The 16986-nt window shown below is 43.2% G+C and overlaps 1 long non-coding RNA gene across 2 annotated transcripts; it reads right to left on the bottom strand.

Annotated features, from left to right (window-relative positions):
* Positions 1–8259: 8259 nt before the first annotated feature.
* Positions 8260–15708, bottom strand: LOC120440376. Of its 2 annotated transcripts, none has more exons than XR_005613215.1 (4): positions 15683–15708; positions 15506–15590; positions 15109–15209; positions 8260–8283 (listed from the first exon to the last, which is right to left on the bottom strand). It is a non-coding gene; the product is annotated as an uncharacterized LOC120440376 (long non-coding RNA). The 2 variants fall into 2 exon arrangements; XR_005613214.1 differs by lacking the exon at positions 8260–8283 and adding an exon at positions 8404–8756.
* Between the last annotated feature and the right edge of the window lie 1278 nt (positions 15709–16986).

Here is a 16986-nt window from a genome sequence, read left to right on the forward strand (position 1 = left end):
ATTTACTTTGATGTACAGCTCGGAGTCAGTAATTATATTTTAAACGCACACATCCAGCTTTCTGCTCAAGGACAGCTTTAAACACACTGCCTGTGACATTCCACTTAACACCGGTCTCTATAACCACTAATCCACGCCGGTGCTCATTACATCTGTAGTCATGCTTGTTCTGACTTTATTTTATTCGAAGCGAGCTCAGCTGTGGCTTTTGACACTTATTTCACGATCACATTATTCAGACTGTAGGCAGTAGCTAGATTGGGACTGCTGGGCAGATGAATCGGGAGGTATCAGAGATGTTTTGAAGCCACCTGAAGGGATCTGGCAAAGAGAGCGTTTCCCTGCAGGGGTCAATAAATAATCCCACAATTAGCGGAGCCACTCCATCTGATGGGAAGTCTAGACAACAGCCACACCTGAGGCAATTCAAATGATTTGCCAACATCTTAGCTGGAATGAAGGGAGATTCTGTTTCAATTACACCTGCACACATCTGAATATTTTGATTGGTTTTATTCTTCAATTTATTAGATTTTTTATTCCATTTCATTCCTGCTTTGTCTTTAGTTCAAACAAGTAAATCTGGACCATTTTGAGCAGAATGGATTCAGACAAGCTGCCAAATGTGAGTACAAACTTTAATTACATTTTTGTAATGACACGTTTCCCCTCCATGAAGGAACAGCTTGTTGTGATGAGGCCTCTGCACGCCTGGCTGATCCCAGGAACTGTTTGTTGCTCTTGCTTCCTGTATGGATTCATGAGGCAAGTTTGTCCTGGATCACAGGCCAGACCAACTGCAATTCAGAAAGAAAAGTCCCAGAAACATCACCTGCAGCAGAGGTACCAGGTGGGGTGCAGCCCTAAAGCACTGAGGGTCTTGTCGATGAGCTTCTGGTGACTCTATTAGACTTAGCCTAATAGACGTGCCCATGCTCCTGCAGGGGACTTAAGGGTGATGGGAGTTTGCCCAACGAGTCTGCATGTGTTTTGTGAACTTGAAGATGGACCTTGTCCTTCAGTGTCCAGTTGGTGGTGCTTCAGGGGTTGGAGTGACAGGCCCACTGTTGCAGGCTGTGAAAGCGTGGGCCACATTGCCAGCACTGAGTCAGACTTGGATTATGTTAATACTCCTCATGGATGTAATTTGTAGGTGAAGCCAAACGGTAAAAGGTTTCCAGTTTGGGCTCTCAGAATGGCGTCCTGTTATCTTCCACTATGATAGTGGGAAAGGACGAGCACCTCCTGGTAGACGTACGAACGTGAGCTCGCCACATCGAAAGCAGCGATTTGAGGCGCACTGGGCATCTGACTCGCTTCCTAGATTAGGTGTTTTGGGCATGTCCGACTATAAAAAGGCACCAAGGGGCGCATGAATGGGGAGAGGCAGGTGACCACTCCTTTAACACATGGCTCTCTAGCACGTCACTGTTGCCACGGAAACGCAGGCCACATTTGCCACTAAAAACAGACCTCTGATACAAATGTATTTAGGAGCAGCGAGTGAATCAAAAGTTTGACAACATTAAGCTCACACAGCCATGATGATGATGCTGGCACAGTTTCACATGGAGGCGGAGTCTGTTTACACACTGCGAAGAGCAAAGAGGCGGGGCCGTTACTGAGTCGGTGAGCTTTAAAGAAAACGTGTTTGTAGCGTCCAAAACAGCAGCTCTGTCCCTGTTATGACTATTAAAACCTTTACTGGGAAAAAATGAGCAGCAGTCCTTCATCGACGCACCGGATCAACCAACTCGGACGTGAAGAAACGCAAACTTTCATCCACCGCCGTTTATTTTACACGGAGAACAGTCTGCAGTTAGCTAAGGCTGTACATGTTTAAATTAACTGTAGCCGTTCCGGTTTACATGGAGGTGATGCCTGCAGCTAACAGGGTTGAGTATAAAGGGGGGCGTGGGGTGCTCTGGACCAGATTCATTTTAATGCTTATATCATTTTATAGATTGAAAGTGAAATAATATAAAATATTGTGTTAATTAAACTTTGTTGATATTCAAAAATAAAAAATACAAGCTTTTTTTCTCAAGCCAGTAGAAATGTACATGTTCATTAAAACTGAGAGTAAAGTTAGTTTTTTATGCCTTAGTTTAGATTTCACATATCTTATTTTATTGACTTTGACCTTTGACTGTACTTGAGATTTTTGTTATTTTTTTCATTTAAAAAATGTTTTCTTTAAATGTAATTTAATTATGGCATGTGAACTGTCTTTGGGGAGCAAATCATTTTAAATATTTATTATTGCCGATTAATAAGACAAATGTATTTCTTATCTGATTACTCGATTAATCGATGGAATAATTGATAGATTACTCGATTACTAAAATAATCGATAGCTGCAGCCCTAGAATGGATGGACAAAGTCTAATCATGAGAGCTCTTATCATTTAGGGCCATGATGTGATGAGAAACCTGACAGATGTTAAAGAGAAATAGTCTTATACAAGCCCGAACTCATTTTTGTCATTTTGACCATCAGTGCCATTTGTAATATCGTTTATTAACCAAGTTAAAGTCTGTCATGTGGAAAGAGCCCGTCGAGGTACTTTCCTTATCAAACGATCAAACATAACCAATTTAGAGGACAAAGTAAAGGTTATCTTCCATTGTTAAAGATATCTCATTGAAAAGTATAATAATTGTGGTAGAAAAGGGAAGCAGGAACACTTAGGCGCGTGGTTCAGAGGCTCAGACTTGATTGCATGAGCTGAAAACTAATTAAAGAGTTAAAATAACCTGAATGAAGAAAATCTGAAACTCCCTTCAGAGCTTCCAGACCTGAAAACCCTTTTGAAGAAAAGTTTCTGTGACTCAAGTCATCTCGCTTTTAGTTATTGCTGTACTTGTACACAGTGGAAAATTATAACTGAAACTGTCCCACAGTGTACATGGTGTAAATACTGAGGTTGACTTCAGTTTTATTTATACAGTGCCAAATCACAAAAACAGTTCCCTCAAAGACCTCAAGGACCGTACACTAACACAAGAAAACAGAGACAACCCCAACAACCAGACGTCCCCCTATCAACAAGTACTTTGGCAACAGGGGGAATAAAAAAGTAACTTTTAAGAGGAAACTGGTTCTGGTGGGGTAGTCATCTGCCACGACCAGTTGAGGGTGAGTGTATAAAGACAGGATAAAGACATGCTGTGGAAGAGAGACAGAGATTAATAACAAGTATGATTCAGTTCAGAGAGGTCTATTAACACATAGTGAGTGAAGAAGAAACACTCAATGCATCATGGGAATCCCCCAGCAGCCTACACCTAGCATAACTAAGGGAGGATTCAGGGTCACCTGGTCCAGCCCTAACTATATGCTTTAGCAAAAAGGAAAGTTTGAAGCCTAATCTTGAAAGTAGAGATAGTGTCTGTCTCCTGAATCCAAACTGGAAGCTGGTTCCACAGAAGAGGGGCCTGAAAACTGAAGGCTCTGCCTCCCATTCTACTTTTAAATACTCTAGGAACAACAAGTAGGCCTGCAGTGTGAGAGCGAAGTGCTCTAATAGGGTGATATGGTACTACAAGGTCATTAAGATCAGATGGGGCCTGATTATTTAAGACCTTGTATGTGAGGAGCAGGATTTTGAATTCTGGATTTAACAGGAAGCCAATGAAGGGAAGCCAAAACAGGAGAAATATGCTCTCTCTTTCTAGTCCCTGTCAGGACTCTTGCTGCAGCATTTTGGATCAGCTGAAGGCTTTTCAGGGAGTTTTTAGGACATCCTGATAATAATGAATTACAGTAGTCCAGCCTGGAAGTAATAAATGCATGAACTAGTTTTTCAGCATCACTCTGAGACAGGATGTTTCTAATTTTAGAGATGTTGCGCAAATGGAAGAAAGCAGTCTTACATATTTGTTTAATATGTGCGTTGAAGGACATGTCCTGGTCAAAAATGACTCCAAGGTTCCTCACAGCATTACTGGAGGCCAAGGTAATGCCATCCAATCACAACTCAATTTAAAACTTCTATATAATAAGCTCTCTAATCCTTCAAAAAAAGGCATTCAATTACATCAGCCAGCTAAAAATGATAAACTTCTTCATGGCTTGTTAAAAGAATTTTCTTTTCTGGCACTCTGAACTTTCCCAAAAAAGCTTCCAGGATGTGTAGATGTGACTTGTAGGTCCTGGTGAAGGAGAATGTGAAAGTCATGAATTTAAAATCCAACAGGTGGAAGAGACAACACACGGCTTTGCTGACTTTGAACTCATGCTAAACCCTTAAAACATCGCCTGTGCCGGCACGGTGGCATGCCGGTTAGAACTGTTGCCGCACAGCAAGAAGGTCCTGAGTTCAATTCCACCATCGGGCCGGGCTCTTTCTGTGTGGAGTTTGCATGTTCTCTCCATGTTTGCGTGGGTTCCCTCCGGGTACTCCGGCTTCCTCCCACAGTCCAAAGATATGCAGTTTGTGGGGATAGGTTAATTGATTAATCTAAATTGTCCATAGGTGTAAATGCCGGAGTGAATGTGAGCATCTGTCTCTGTGTGTTGGCCCTGCGACAGACTGGCGAGCTGTCCAGGGTGTACCCTGCCTCTTGCCCTATGACAGCTGGGATAGGCTCCAGCACCCCCGTGACTCTGATAAGCAGAAGCGAATGGATGGATGAATTTCTGAAAATGAGAAAATGTTGGAGATTTACAAGTGGACAACCCTGTTGCTTTTATTTTAAAAGTTCAGTCACTTGATCACATAGCTGCACCTTCACCATCATGAGCTGTACCTGGTGATGTCAGCACTCATCCTGCTCTGAAGCTGCAATGTGAGAAGGAGAGAACTTTAAGCAGAACCCACAACAGCTGAAGAACCCGTTCAAGCACTGCTACATCGAATTCACCGAGGATGTAAAGGAGAATAATGACTGGCATCGCTACCAAAACCTCACAATGGTGGATCTGATGCTACGTCCACACGTATCCGGGTATTTTTGAAAACGCAGATTTTTCTATGCGTTTGCACCTTTCGTCCACACGTAAACGGCGTTTTCGGTCACTGAAAACTGAGATTTTTAAAACCTCCTGTCAGGGTGGAGATTTTCGAAAACTCCGTTTTTGCATTTACGTGTGGACGAGGAAAACGGAGAAAACGCAGCGTCAAAGGTGTGCGCCTTTTTTGACATCACACTGTGCGCCACGTTATTGTTTCGGTGAAATGAATTTCTACAATACTGTTACTGTTAATTTTACTCTCTGCAGTGTTTAATTGCTTACATATAGACACACAGTTACTGTCCCTCCACACACAGGACTCGGTTCTGCTTCTATGCGCCATCTTTGTTTACTATTTCCCACCCAGGCTCCTAGACTTCTGATTGGCCAACATTTCTACACGGTTAGGAATATATCACCACCTGTTGCTTTGGCATGTTCCTGGCAGCGTTTTCCTTAATTTTTGCACTTACCTGTGGACAGGATTTTAAAAAAAACCCAAAAACCGAAAATTTCCATTTTCAAAATCCCCATGTACATGTGGACGTAGTCTGAGTTTTAGTCCACAGGATGACACAGTATTAAAGAAAGTGTGGGTGTACCTGCTTTAGTCTCGTGCACATGCAGGCCCCAAACTAATTCTGTACAAACACTGCAATCATTTATAAAAGAAAAAAGATCCATGCTGAACTTAGAACAGCGTCTACAAGATCATATTCATTCGGATCAGTTTCATATTTTCCACCACCATCCATGCAGTGACTGACAACCAGAGGTTCTGCCCGGCACCGCCAGCTTCACAGACTTGACTTTTGGCATCTTATGAAAGTATTTTTTCCCCAAAAACCTGAATATATTTTTCAGGCGCTGCTGCAGATGCACTCTGCTGTGAAGAATGGGCATCAGCATTTGGACTAATCTCCTCCAGACCACATCAAAGAGAAGACAGATAAAGTAGCAAAGAGGGTCTCTGAAGGTTTTCTGGAAGGAACTGGGGGGTTAATCTCAACCCGATGTTCATCAACGTAACTAGACCAATCGACTCAGGTTCCCTCTCTCTCAGAATTCCCCCAATAAAAGGTCCAGATGGACTTCAGTCTCTGTTCATGAGAACTGTCCTTAAAGCTAATCCTTGAGTTTATTAAAGAGTTTATTGAAATGTATTTGTAATCCTGTTCATGCCGTGCCGCATGCTGCAGTCTCAAAGTTTGAAGTGTAAACTCTTCAGCATGCCCAAAACTCCCTCACACCACTAGACACGAGCGCTGAAATGACTCTCTGTGTGGACTAATCCTCTCCTGGCTCCGTTAGTGTCCACGTTGGATTAGGTTAATCAACATGATGCACCTCCATCACGTCAGCCTCTCCCTCTTTGCTCCTTCCGTCGATTCGTTCTGCTTTTCTTTCCAAACCACGAAGTGGCCGTCTTTATTAACCTGCTGTCAGTGCGGCTTGTTGTCATGTAGACTAATCCCCCTGCAGTGCAGATAAGGGACCATCTTTCCTAAAGATCCAACAGATTGGTGCTTCATTTGTTTTCCTATTGACTGAGCTCATCGACAAAGCGTCCCGTTCTGTTTTTAGTTTCACTGATTCCTTTTCTCCTTTTTTTCTGCACAGCTCAGTTTCCTCTCAGCTTCTCTAAACTCCACTTTCTGTTACCTGAAACACATAAAAACAGTGGGGTTTGTGTTCTCTTAAGTAGAAAGTCAAATCCTGAATATTTTAAGTTGAAGCAGCAGAGCTAATGTGTGTGGGTCCATCAGAAAAACTGTATTACAGTAATCACATCACTGTGTCATTGTTCTGCTTTACAGAAACGCACACAGTTAGAGGGAAGCACGCACACACACACACACACACACACACACACACACACACACATCGCCTGTTTCACCATCTTTGTGGAAACCTGTCACTACAACACAGATGTGACATTTAATGTATTAATCTGCGTTTCAGGACACAGATTTTCCCTCGTCGTTTCCTTCACTGGCACCGGGACTCATAATCCTGTGTGAGCACAAGTTCTTACATATTTTAAAATACTGCTTAACAACAGCAGCTCCCATCTTTGGATCCTTTAACTGATTTGTGTGTTTGAGGTGCATTTCTGACTGCACCCTCTGTAAAGACCCAAATCTATTTAAAGGCAGACAGGCGGCATTAACAGCACAGGTCACGCTGCATGCTCCACATGTTTAATCACCGCTGTAGCACTGCTGGACTTTACTTGTGTTGTCCATTAGCAAGCAAACAAGCACAGAGATGAGCAAACATGTGCAGCTTCTTATGTTTTTATACTTGTGGAAACAGGAAGTAAAGAAGCTGCCAGTGTCAGAATGTAGAGTTTGCACCATGCAGGCTGACATCAGTGATGTCTGTTTGCATTTACTGCCAGTCCCGAGCTTCCTCCAGCTAAGAGTGGACTGTGTGACCCTGTACCTCACATATATCTTAAGATTTTACAAAAAGGGCACAAAAATGTACTTTTGTTTGTGATCAGCCAATAATCATTTTATGACCCCTGACCCCTACCCAGTGAGTCTCTGGGTGGGCTTACCCCAACATGAACTGGGCAGCTCCAAGAGGAAACGCTGGTTCTCCATTCATGTATTAACAATCAGGTATTTCTGCAGGTAGTGTGATGCTTTAATCACATTTTACTGGTCATACCTTTGTACTTTTACATGAAGCTGCACTTTATTCGATGGCTGGGGTCTCTGTCCTGGTCGTTGTGTCCTTGGGCAAGACACTTTACCCTACCGCCTACTGGTGTTGGCCAGAGGGGCCGATGGCGCGATATGGCAGCCTCGCCTCTGTCAGTCTGCCCCAGGGCAGCTGTGGCTACAACAGTAGCTTGCCTCCACCAGGGTGTGAATGTGAGAGTGAATGAATAGTGGCATTGTAAAGCGCTTTGGGTGCCTTGAAAAGCGCTATATGAAATCCAATCCATTATTATTATTATTATTATTAGCTCTTTCCCACCTCTATATTTATATGCAACAGGGCAGCTTTGCATTCCTAAATAAACCCTCTTATATCTTATAATGGCCATTGGCCATCAGACAGATCCCAGAGTAGAGCACTGTGTTTAGAGCAGTCTGCAGCTTTGGGCTCACAGGGAGCTCATTACTGGAAACTTTGGTCATGTTTAATATGAGCAATGAAATTGTCAGTGTGTAAACAGTTTTTTAATCAAACACACACACACACACACACACACACACACACACACACACACACACACACACACACACACACACACACACAGCACAAACCTCGTCTGTTTCCTCTTCTCTCTGTTGGTCTGGGATTATTTATTTCTGTGCAGCAGATGGGGAGAAAGGCATAACACCTTCATCACTGACAAAGATTTGCATTTCACCTGCACAATGAAAAGCCACGGTGTACCTGAGAGTTACAAAGATTTCTGCAGCATCGGTATCACTTTGTTCCAAAAAGTGACTGACAGTCAAAGTGTAAACAACACAAACCAAAGCCTCCGAGACTGACTTCAGATCTGTGCTCAGATAGTTTCTGTCGTTTGTGAGTCGGTGATAATTGACCTGGTCAGTCATTTTGGTAATGAACCACCATCTCTGTCCAACAAAGTGTCCACATCCTGAGACTGGAAAATTAGATCCTTTAATGCTCAGATCTCTAAACAGGGCAGTAATCGTGGTTGTAAAAAGACTTGTGGTCATATGGAGGTGAATGGGAAAACTGCGCTCTGCTGGAAGCTGTGTGAACACCTTCCTGATGAGTCTTTGGCCTCAGCTGTTTACTTCACATCACCCTGGATAAAAAAGGAAGTCAGCTTTATGCAGTTTGGTCAGTCAAAGTGTAACAAAGAAGGAGATATCCAGGGTATGCTTACTGGCCGAGGACATGTGATCGACAAGTCAGCAGCAAATGAGGGTGTTACCTCAATCAGACCACTCCCACATCGCCACATCTGGTTTTACATTTTCAACAGTGAAAGTACTCGTATCAGAAGATGGCCACACCCACCTCTTATACTGGTCACAGTTAACTAAAACTTTTAATCTTAAAAAAAAATAATCACATTTTAAAAGTTATAGGGTAAGGGGGGGGCGGTGGGTATGGTACACCCTGCACAGATCACCAGTCTGCCGCAGGACTAACACAGACGTATTCACACCTCTGGGCAGTTTAGCATCACCAGTTAACCTAAACCCGCTAACTGCGCGTCTTTGATTCCACCGTCTGGCCTTTCTGTGTGGAGTCTGCATCTTCTCCCTGTGTTTGTCTCCGACCCACAGCCCACAGTCAGGACCTTCAGGCTGTGAGGCGACAGTGCTAATCACCGCGCTGCAGCAGGCTCAGTCAAACAATCATCATTTTTGTTGAACTTTTTTTTTATCTCTAAAAGAAACTGCACTAACCAGACAAAGCGGTGGCATTTAACCCTTTAAGGCCAGTCGTATTTGATACGTTTTTGAGACTTCTACATCATCAGCGCGACTTTTTTTTACCCTCAAAATGATATAAATTGCATGACACATTTTTAATGACTAGATTGCAAAAATATGGCTGATGTAGCAAATGTGATACAAATTCAAACTCATATATGCAGATTAAAATGTGATATATTTTTATATTTTTTTTTCTAAAGTTTCAACAAACAGTCCATTATCAAAAAACTAAAGATTTCTGGCAGTTTTTTTATGGTTCAGTTTTAAAGATCTAACAATGACTTACTGATCGTTGATCCTGAATATCGCTATAAACGCTCAAATTTAATCGTTAGTCAGAATGAACTTCATTTGAAAAATAAAGCTGTCGACAAAGAAGAAGGTTCAACGAGTAAATGATCAAAGGAAACACTGTGATGGTCATTTGTTAGGACTCTTGCTTTGAATGCCCACAGAAGACTCTCTTTACATTGAAACAGGGCTGTAATGATAGATGCCTCAGCCTTGAGCTGAAGTTTGGGAATTGCTCCTCTGCAGCATTCATGTAACTCCTACCACAGCCTCAGAGAAAAAAGAGAAAGCGCTATAAAAAAAAAGAAGACATGGATTTCATAATTTGCCATTAAAATAATAAAAGAGAAATGAGCACAGAGGCTGAAGGAGAAAGGAGGAAAACATGCAGAGAGGCTGAGGTGCTTGTAAAAGTTAGACAGATAGGGAGAGAGTCCCCGGGGGTTTCTGCTGACATGCTGAATGACCACAGCGACGGCGAGAAGCAGATTGAATTCGCCAAAATAGCCTTTTTGCTGCAGTTCACTTCAACCCCCGGGTCAACCGTAAAAGCAGCCGTGCCGTGCAATATCTGGAAATTGATTTGCATTCAGGAAAAACCAGAGCTTCTTATCATCTCTCTCCCTGTGGGTCTGCACGGATGACAAGTTTAACAGAGGACACGGAGGGAGCGCTAAACGGAGTGGGGATTTCTTTCAGCCACGTTTGTGTGTTTTGATGTGAGGGGAAAACGGGCCGAGCGTGTCTTTAGATATGACGGCCTTCGCCGTCCGATAGGCCGCTGTCCTCTGGCGACCCGACCTAACGGCACCGCAGATTTACTGTCGCTGCTCTTTTACCACACATTTGATTTGAAACTCAGAGTCACACTTCCTGCCAGCCAACTTACACAACATCAGAGTGTTTTAGAGGGAATAACATGCAGGATTATAGGGAGCAGAGTGAGTCGGAACAGGGAGGCATCAATCCAACTTTATCCAGTTCTGATATGATAGATGTCTTAGCTGTGGGCATCCGCTGCTACGATTACTGAAGAAGACTGAAAATCAGACATCAGGCTCGACTCGAACATTTCATAACCTCACAGAGCTGTCGACGTGTCGGCCAGCTACATCTCACTTATTTCAATGTATTCCTGGGAAGATGGGCTTCTCTAAATGAGGAATGCGAGATCACATCGAATGGGATGAGCAGGGAAATGACCTGATGCGGTCTGAGTCTGTGAACCTTCACCATTTGGGGTCTGTTTTGCAGCGCAAGTAGACTCCAACACAAACACTGACCATCTGCCAGAAAACGATTCCCTGCAATCGGTTTAAACTGTTGCTGATGACCTGTTGGACTATAACCTGTCAAACAGTTGGAGGCAGAAGGAAGATTCTTGTCACAGTGCAGAAGATGTAACCAGTTTGACCCAAGAGGACAGCAGAAATTACAACAAATATACATCATAGCTCTACAAAGATATTTTAAATGGCCAATAATAATAATGCAGAGTCATAAAGATTCTTGTAAAACCAGTAATTTCAATACTTTATATATAAGCTTCATAAATCCTGTTGACTACGGTCTGTTTCGAACATCGTAAATCACCTTTTGGCACAAACACCGTTTCTCATCCATCTGATCCATTACAGAGTCTGTTAGTTCTGGGTCACTCTGTGAACACATTCCCACATGAAATGTAATCAGATTACAATTGGAATGTCTGCAGCATGTTTATTCCCTCTTTAGAGTCGTGAAGTTATTTTAGTTATAACTTTTCAACATCAAACTTTGTCCCTCAGTGTGACTGATTCCAGCCTGACTGATGATGGATCCGTTTGCTCAGTCATGTACAGTAAATGTTTCAGTCACACAGTTAGAAAGATGGAGATTATTCTGAGCTGATAATAAATCAGTGATGTCATCACGACTGATCGATTATCAAAGCGATGACGTGAAATACAAAAAACAGCAAACTAGCATCTAACTGGATTTCAAAGTTGTAAAAATATCAACTCTGACCTCTGATAGAGAGTCAGTCAGCTGATCCAGGTGTTGCTGGAGGGGAGGAGTCAGTGAGCAGGTAAAGCTTACAGAGTGTGTTACCTCGAAGTTTGAGCTAAACATGGAACTCGGCCCAGGTAATGACACTGCATTCAGGGGAAACTCCTGTTACTGTGAACTGTAAACACACAGAGATCTGACTGGACGAGCTGGATCACATGTTCAGTTTGTGATCAGATGAAATGGAATCATTGCGTGACCCTCATTAGAAAGAAAAACCTGCATGTGAGAGCAGGTGTTCAGATCCAGACCACATGTTAAAAGCAGGCGTAAATGAGGCCAGAAACACTTCAAATTATCACATGAAAGCAAACAAACCCTTTGAAAGGAGAGACTCCATCAGTGAGCGGTTCAGCTTACAGCGTTCAAAGGTCCGCCCACACAGGTGCTGCTGTGAGAGGCTGATTACAGCCTCACAGGGCTGCGATGAGGTGGCCACTCATGTTGGTTTGGTCACACCTTTGGGTGGCAGAAATAACTGTTTGTTATTACTGATGACCTCAGCGAGTCTGCAGGGCCGCTATTGGCTCTGTTCAGCCACAATGAGTAAAGCCAGCTGGTGGCTGCAGCACCTGCACTGATTTAACAGCGCAGCTCGGTCCTGCTCATCATGGGAAACGTTTCTGCATCACAAAAAGCAAATAAACTTTATTTATACTGCACGTTTCGTTCCACATATATACATATAGATAAGAACAAACCCAAGCCAATTAAAAAACAAATATGAAATGGTAACAGACAAATGTGAGCAAGTGAATGAATGACGTCGTCGTCAAGGACAGCGAGCAACAATGAAATCAAAGAACGAAGCAGCGCACAAGTCAAAGAAACTGAAACCTGGTGTTATAATTAAAACCAACAACAGTGAAAGACGATGAGAAGTCAAAGAAAAGGAAATAATAATTAAGATCAACAAAAGTTGAATCTCTAAAATTAAGCTCAATAAACAAGCAGAAATTAAATAAAACAATAACTAAACCAGGAAGTGACCTCAGAGAGGTCAGGTCAGAGACTGTATATTAAAGATGGACACAGTCATTAGTTTTGTATTCCACATTTTGAAACTTAAACACGATGTTTCTGGTGAGCGCCTGTGGCGTGTCCAGCGGGGTGGCCTGGGGGGGGCACAGGCCACCCCCCCAACCGGACTGGCCACCCCAGGTGCCACCCCGAAGCCAAAACAATAAAATCCAATGAAATATCAAATGTACGATTATGTTTTCACAGTGAAGCTCAGATATCCGAGTGTACGTGAATGCAGCATCGGCTTCTGCGCTATGAGCATCATGTTAGCAAAGGTAGGAGAGCCAAGCACGAAAGAGGCACCGCAGAAAACAGTTTTTCGGCGAAAGATTAACAGTTTAACATAGCTGGACTGGCCATCGAGCATGGCGGAGCTTCCACGGCGGCTAGCAGGTGGATGAGGGAAGGGGAGGCAGGAGGAGGAGAGACCCGAGGCAGCCGCCGGTCGGAGCGTCAGGTGAACTGAACTTCAAGTAAGAAGTTATGACCTGCAGTCTATCTGGGTCAGATATAAACCAAGTTTAGGTGGAGTTTATTTTCGTTGTGCTGACTTTTTACAGTCAGTTACAATAACTCGTACTGCGTACTAGCTAGCATGATGGAGTTTCTATACAGCTGGGTGGGTGCTGTGATGTTACTGATGGTGAACTTTATTTTATTCATAAGGTTAGTTAGTAGAGTTGCCAACGGCTCCTTAAAAATGGAATGGTCCCTCATTCAGAGAAAATATTACAGGTTTTGTATTGAGCTGAGAAGAGACGCAGTTTGTCCCGAACTTAAGCTAGAATGAAAAAGACACAAAGCTGGAGTTATTCTGTGTCTTTGCTGCACAGCTGCCTCTTCATCTCTCATTCTCTCTCCTCCCTCTCCTGTTGCTACTTCAATCATGAAACTGATCAATGATCAGCTGATCGGCTTTTCTCTCTTGTTTGTTTATTGCCCACTTTGCACCAAAACATATGTGCACTATATGTCAGTAAAAATACTATGCAAATATTGCTGTCCTTGAATGCTGAGTAAACACTGACAAAGCACTGATTGTATCTCTTGTACTTCATCAACGCAGTATCTAAAAACTTTGCACCGTAGTGGTTAAAACCTCATTCTAATAAGAGTCAAAAGCAAATTCAGTTATTAGGTTTACAGGGTTATTGAATGATGGTTAACTGTTGGTAGAATTTTTTTTAACATTATCTGCCAATTACATCTGCCACCCTTCTCCAAATCTGTGCCCCTACCTGGCCCCCCCAACAAAAATTTTCTAGACACGCCACTGGTGAGCCCCTGCACACATCTGTGGATGTTTGGCAAATCGACTGTGCCGGTGCCCAGCTCTGATTGGTGTGCTGATGTACAGCTCCTGGGTGAGACCACGCCCTTTATACAGTTTGGTTATTTTGTCTGTGAGGTTATGTGAGGTTAGGCTATCAGAGCTTCATGGCCTCGGCTCACCCTGAAGTGTCGATGCTCCTGTTTCATTGTTTCCTGTCACGTTTCTGTAGATAAACGCCACCTAATGACGAGAGATCGGTTCCTGTGGCTGCTTGGGTCTCGGGGGCTATGACCTGACCCCCAGACGGGTCATAACAAACTGTGCAGGTGCATCACACAGACACAGATACCTGCTGTAACAGCCAATCAGAATCCTAGAATTTCACTCACCGGTACTCGAGCTCAGCCTTCTTACATGGTCAGTTAGTACAACACAGCAGCAACCTGTCAGTCAAAGAGGCCACGCCATCAATGATGTGACCCTTAAGCATTAATATAATATAAACAGGTGACATCATTCTCCTCCTGTACTGTTTTAATGAGGGCAAATTATGTGGATGTGCACCATGTAGAGCTACTCTGACTCTGACTTCTACATTATTTCATCAGGTTTGCCTTGTGGTGACCGTTGTTGTGATTTGAGGCAATATAAATAAATTTGGATTGAATTGAATTGAAAATTAAGCCAGTAAATGTAAAGGCATCAAAGGTCAAAGGTCAAGCAGAGAGGGATGGGTTCCCACACAAATGCGTCGATACGACGACGCTCACCTCTGAGGTTTAAACAAACTGTGTTACTTTGGTTTCACTGATTTAAAGTTTGCTGTTAAACTTATTCAAAAGACAGAATTCATTCTACGTTTTTTTCTTACTATCATTAATACTCATGAACAGTCGAAGCCCCCCCACTGTGTTTGCCAGTCTTTCTGTTCGACTGCAGGTTTGCCCCACCTCCCAGCAGCTGTGGCCCCCCACTGTCTCTGAACAGCGGGGGGCAGACTGAGGAAAAGTGAAATGAAATAAGAATGAAAACAGCCCTCGTGAAGTGAAAACTACGGCAATGAAAGCTATACTTACTTTTAAAGTTTCATCCTCTGAGATGATTCTTCAACATACCAGCTGCGGGAGACGCATCACAAGTCGATCGCTTTGTGGTGATATAATAAGACCAAGCTGGACTGGGTGCAGAAATATGGTTGAGAACAGCATAAGATACTGACGCATGGAGGAAAACTGGTGAACAGACAACTCAGAGGCCCCTCCTTCATCAATCTGCAGCTGATGGTAGCAGCTGCACTCTTTGGATAGGGTCAGGGTTCAATGATAACAGTCCCTAAATCTGACGCTCAAAGGAAGCTAACAAATGAGATGCAGCATTAATGGAGTTCATCCAACCTTTAAAGCACAATTCCAGCTTCTTCTCTAAACTGGACTCCCGGTAACTCCCAACTCAACTCATGATTAATGAACAAACCTGCAGGCAACAGAAGACTCAGAGGGAGAGATGCCCACCACCGGGCTTCAAAAGCATGTTGTGAGCCTTCTCCGGCCAATCAGCTCTAGGGATGAACCAGAGGAGAGAGAAGGTTAACGATGGCAGACAACGGAAGGATAACAGATGTCATTTCCTTTGACTTTGGCTTCAGCTCACATAAGAGTGGTGGTTGCTTCACACAGTGACTGGATGATGGGCGGAGCTGAGGTAAGCTTCAAAGTGCTCAAGCGCCCAAATCAATGTGAGAGCCTTGTTTTTAACAGTGGAGTAGACTTTTGGATGTCCGCTGAACTTTCTGGGAAGATAACACACTGTATGCACAACACCGTCAGAGCCACCTCGGAGAAAGATGGCACCAGTTTCTGCATCACTTGGATCAACGACAGGTTTGAATGACATGACAGTGCAGCTGACAGCATTCATCACCTCTTTGATTTCCAGTTTCAATATCATGATCCTGTTCAATCAGCACTAGGAATAAATGCTCTCGTCACCTCCACACTCTTCACACTTCTATCTACATTATGGTAGAACAATTTGAATCCACCTCTGATGTTCCTGGACTGCCTTCCTTCTTATGTCTACCTTAGGGCTGGGTTTTGATTATCGATTTATCGATTAAAATTGATTCTCGTTTGGATAACGTGATATCGATTCATTAAAATCCTGAATTGATTTTTAAATATAAATGTATTTTGCCCGAAACGCCAGAATCTCTGGTTAAAGCTCACAAAATTTCAACAACCACCAAACAGCTTAAACAGAGAGAGAGCAGGTACACAGATTCTGCACAAAGACGTAAACACAAAGCTTGGACCCGCCGACGCATCAGAATCAGGCTATGTCCACACGTACACGGGTATTTTTGAAAACGGAGATTTTCCGTTTTCGTTTTAAAAAATAATCCCGTCCACACGTAAAGGCAGAAATGAAGGAAAACGCTGCTAGGAACATGCCAAAGCAGCAGGTGGCGCTATATTCCTAACCGTGTAGAAATGTTGGCCAATCAGAAGTCTAGAAGCCTCGGTGGGAAATAGTAAACAAAGCTGGGGCATAGAAGCAGAACCGAGTCGTATGTGTGGAGGGACAGTAACTGTGTGTGTATATGTAAGCATTTAAACACTGCAGAGAGGACAATTAACAGTAACAGTATTGTAGAAATTCATTTCATCGAAACAACAACGTGGCGCACACTGTGACGTCAAAAAAGGCGCACACCTTTGACGCTGCGTTTTCTCCGTTTTTCTCGTCCACACGTAAATGCAAAAACGGAGTTTTAGAAAATATCCACCCTGGCCGGAGTTTTTAGAAATCTCCGTTTTCACTGACCGAAAACGCCGTTTACGTGTGGACGAAAGGTGCAAACGCATAGAAAAATCTGCGTTTTCAAAAATACCCGGGTACGTGTGGACATAGCCTCAGAGAGATGTCGCCTTTCTCACCTGATGACACGGACACGG

Source organism: Oreochromis aureus, linkage group 5 (assembly GCF_013358895.1).
Source record: "Oreochromis aureus strain Israel breed Guangdong linkage group 5, ZZ_aureus, whole genome shotgun sequence".
NCBI lineage: Eukaryota > Metazoa > Chordata > Actinopteri > Cichliformes > Cichlidae > Oreochromis > Oreochromis aureus.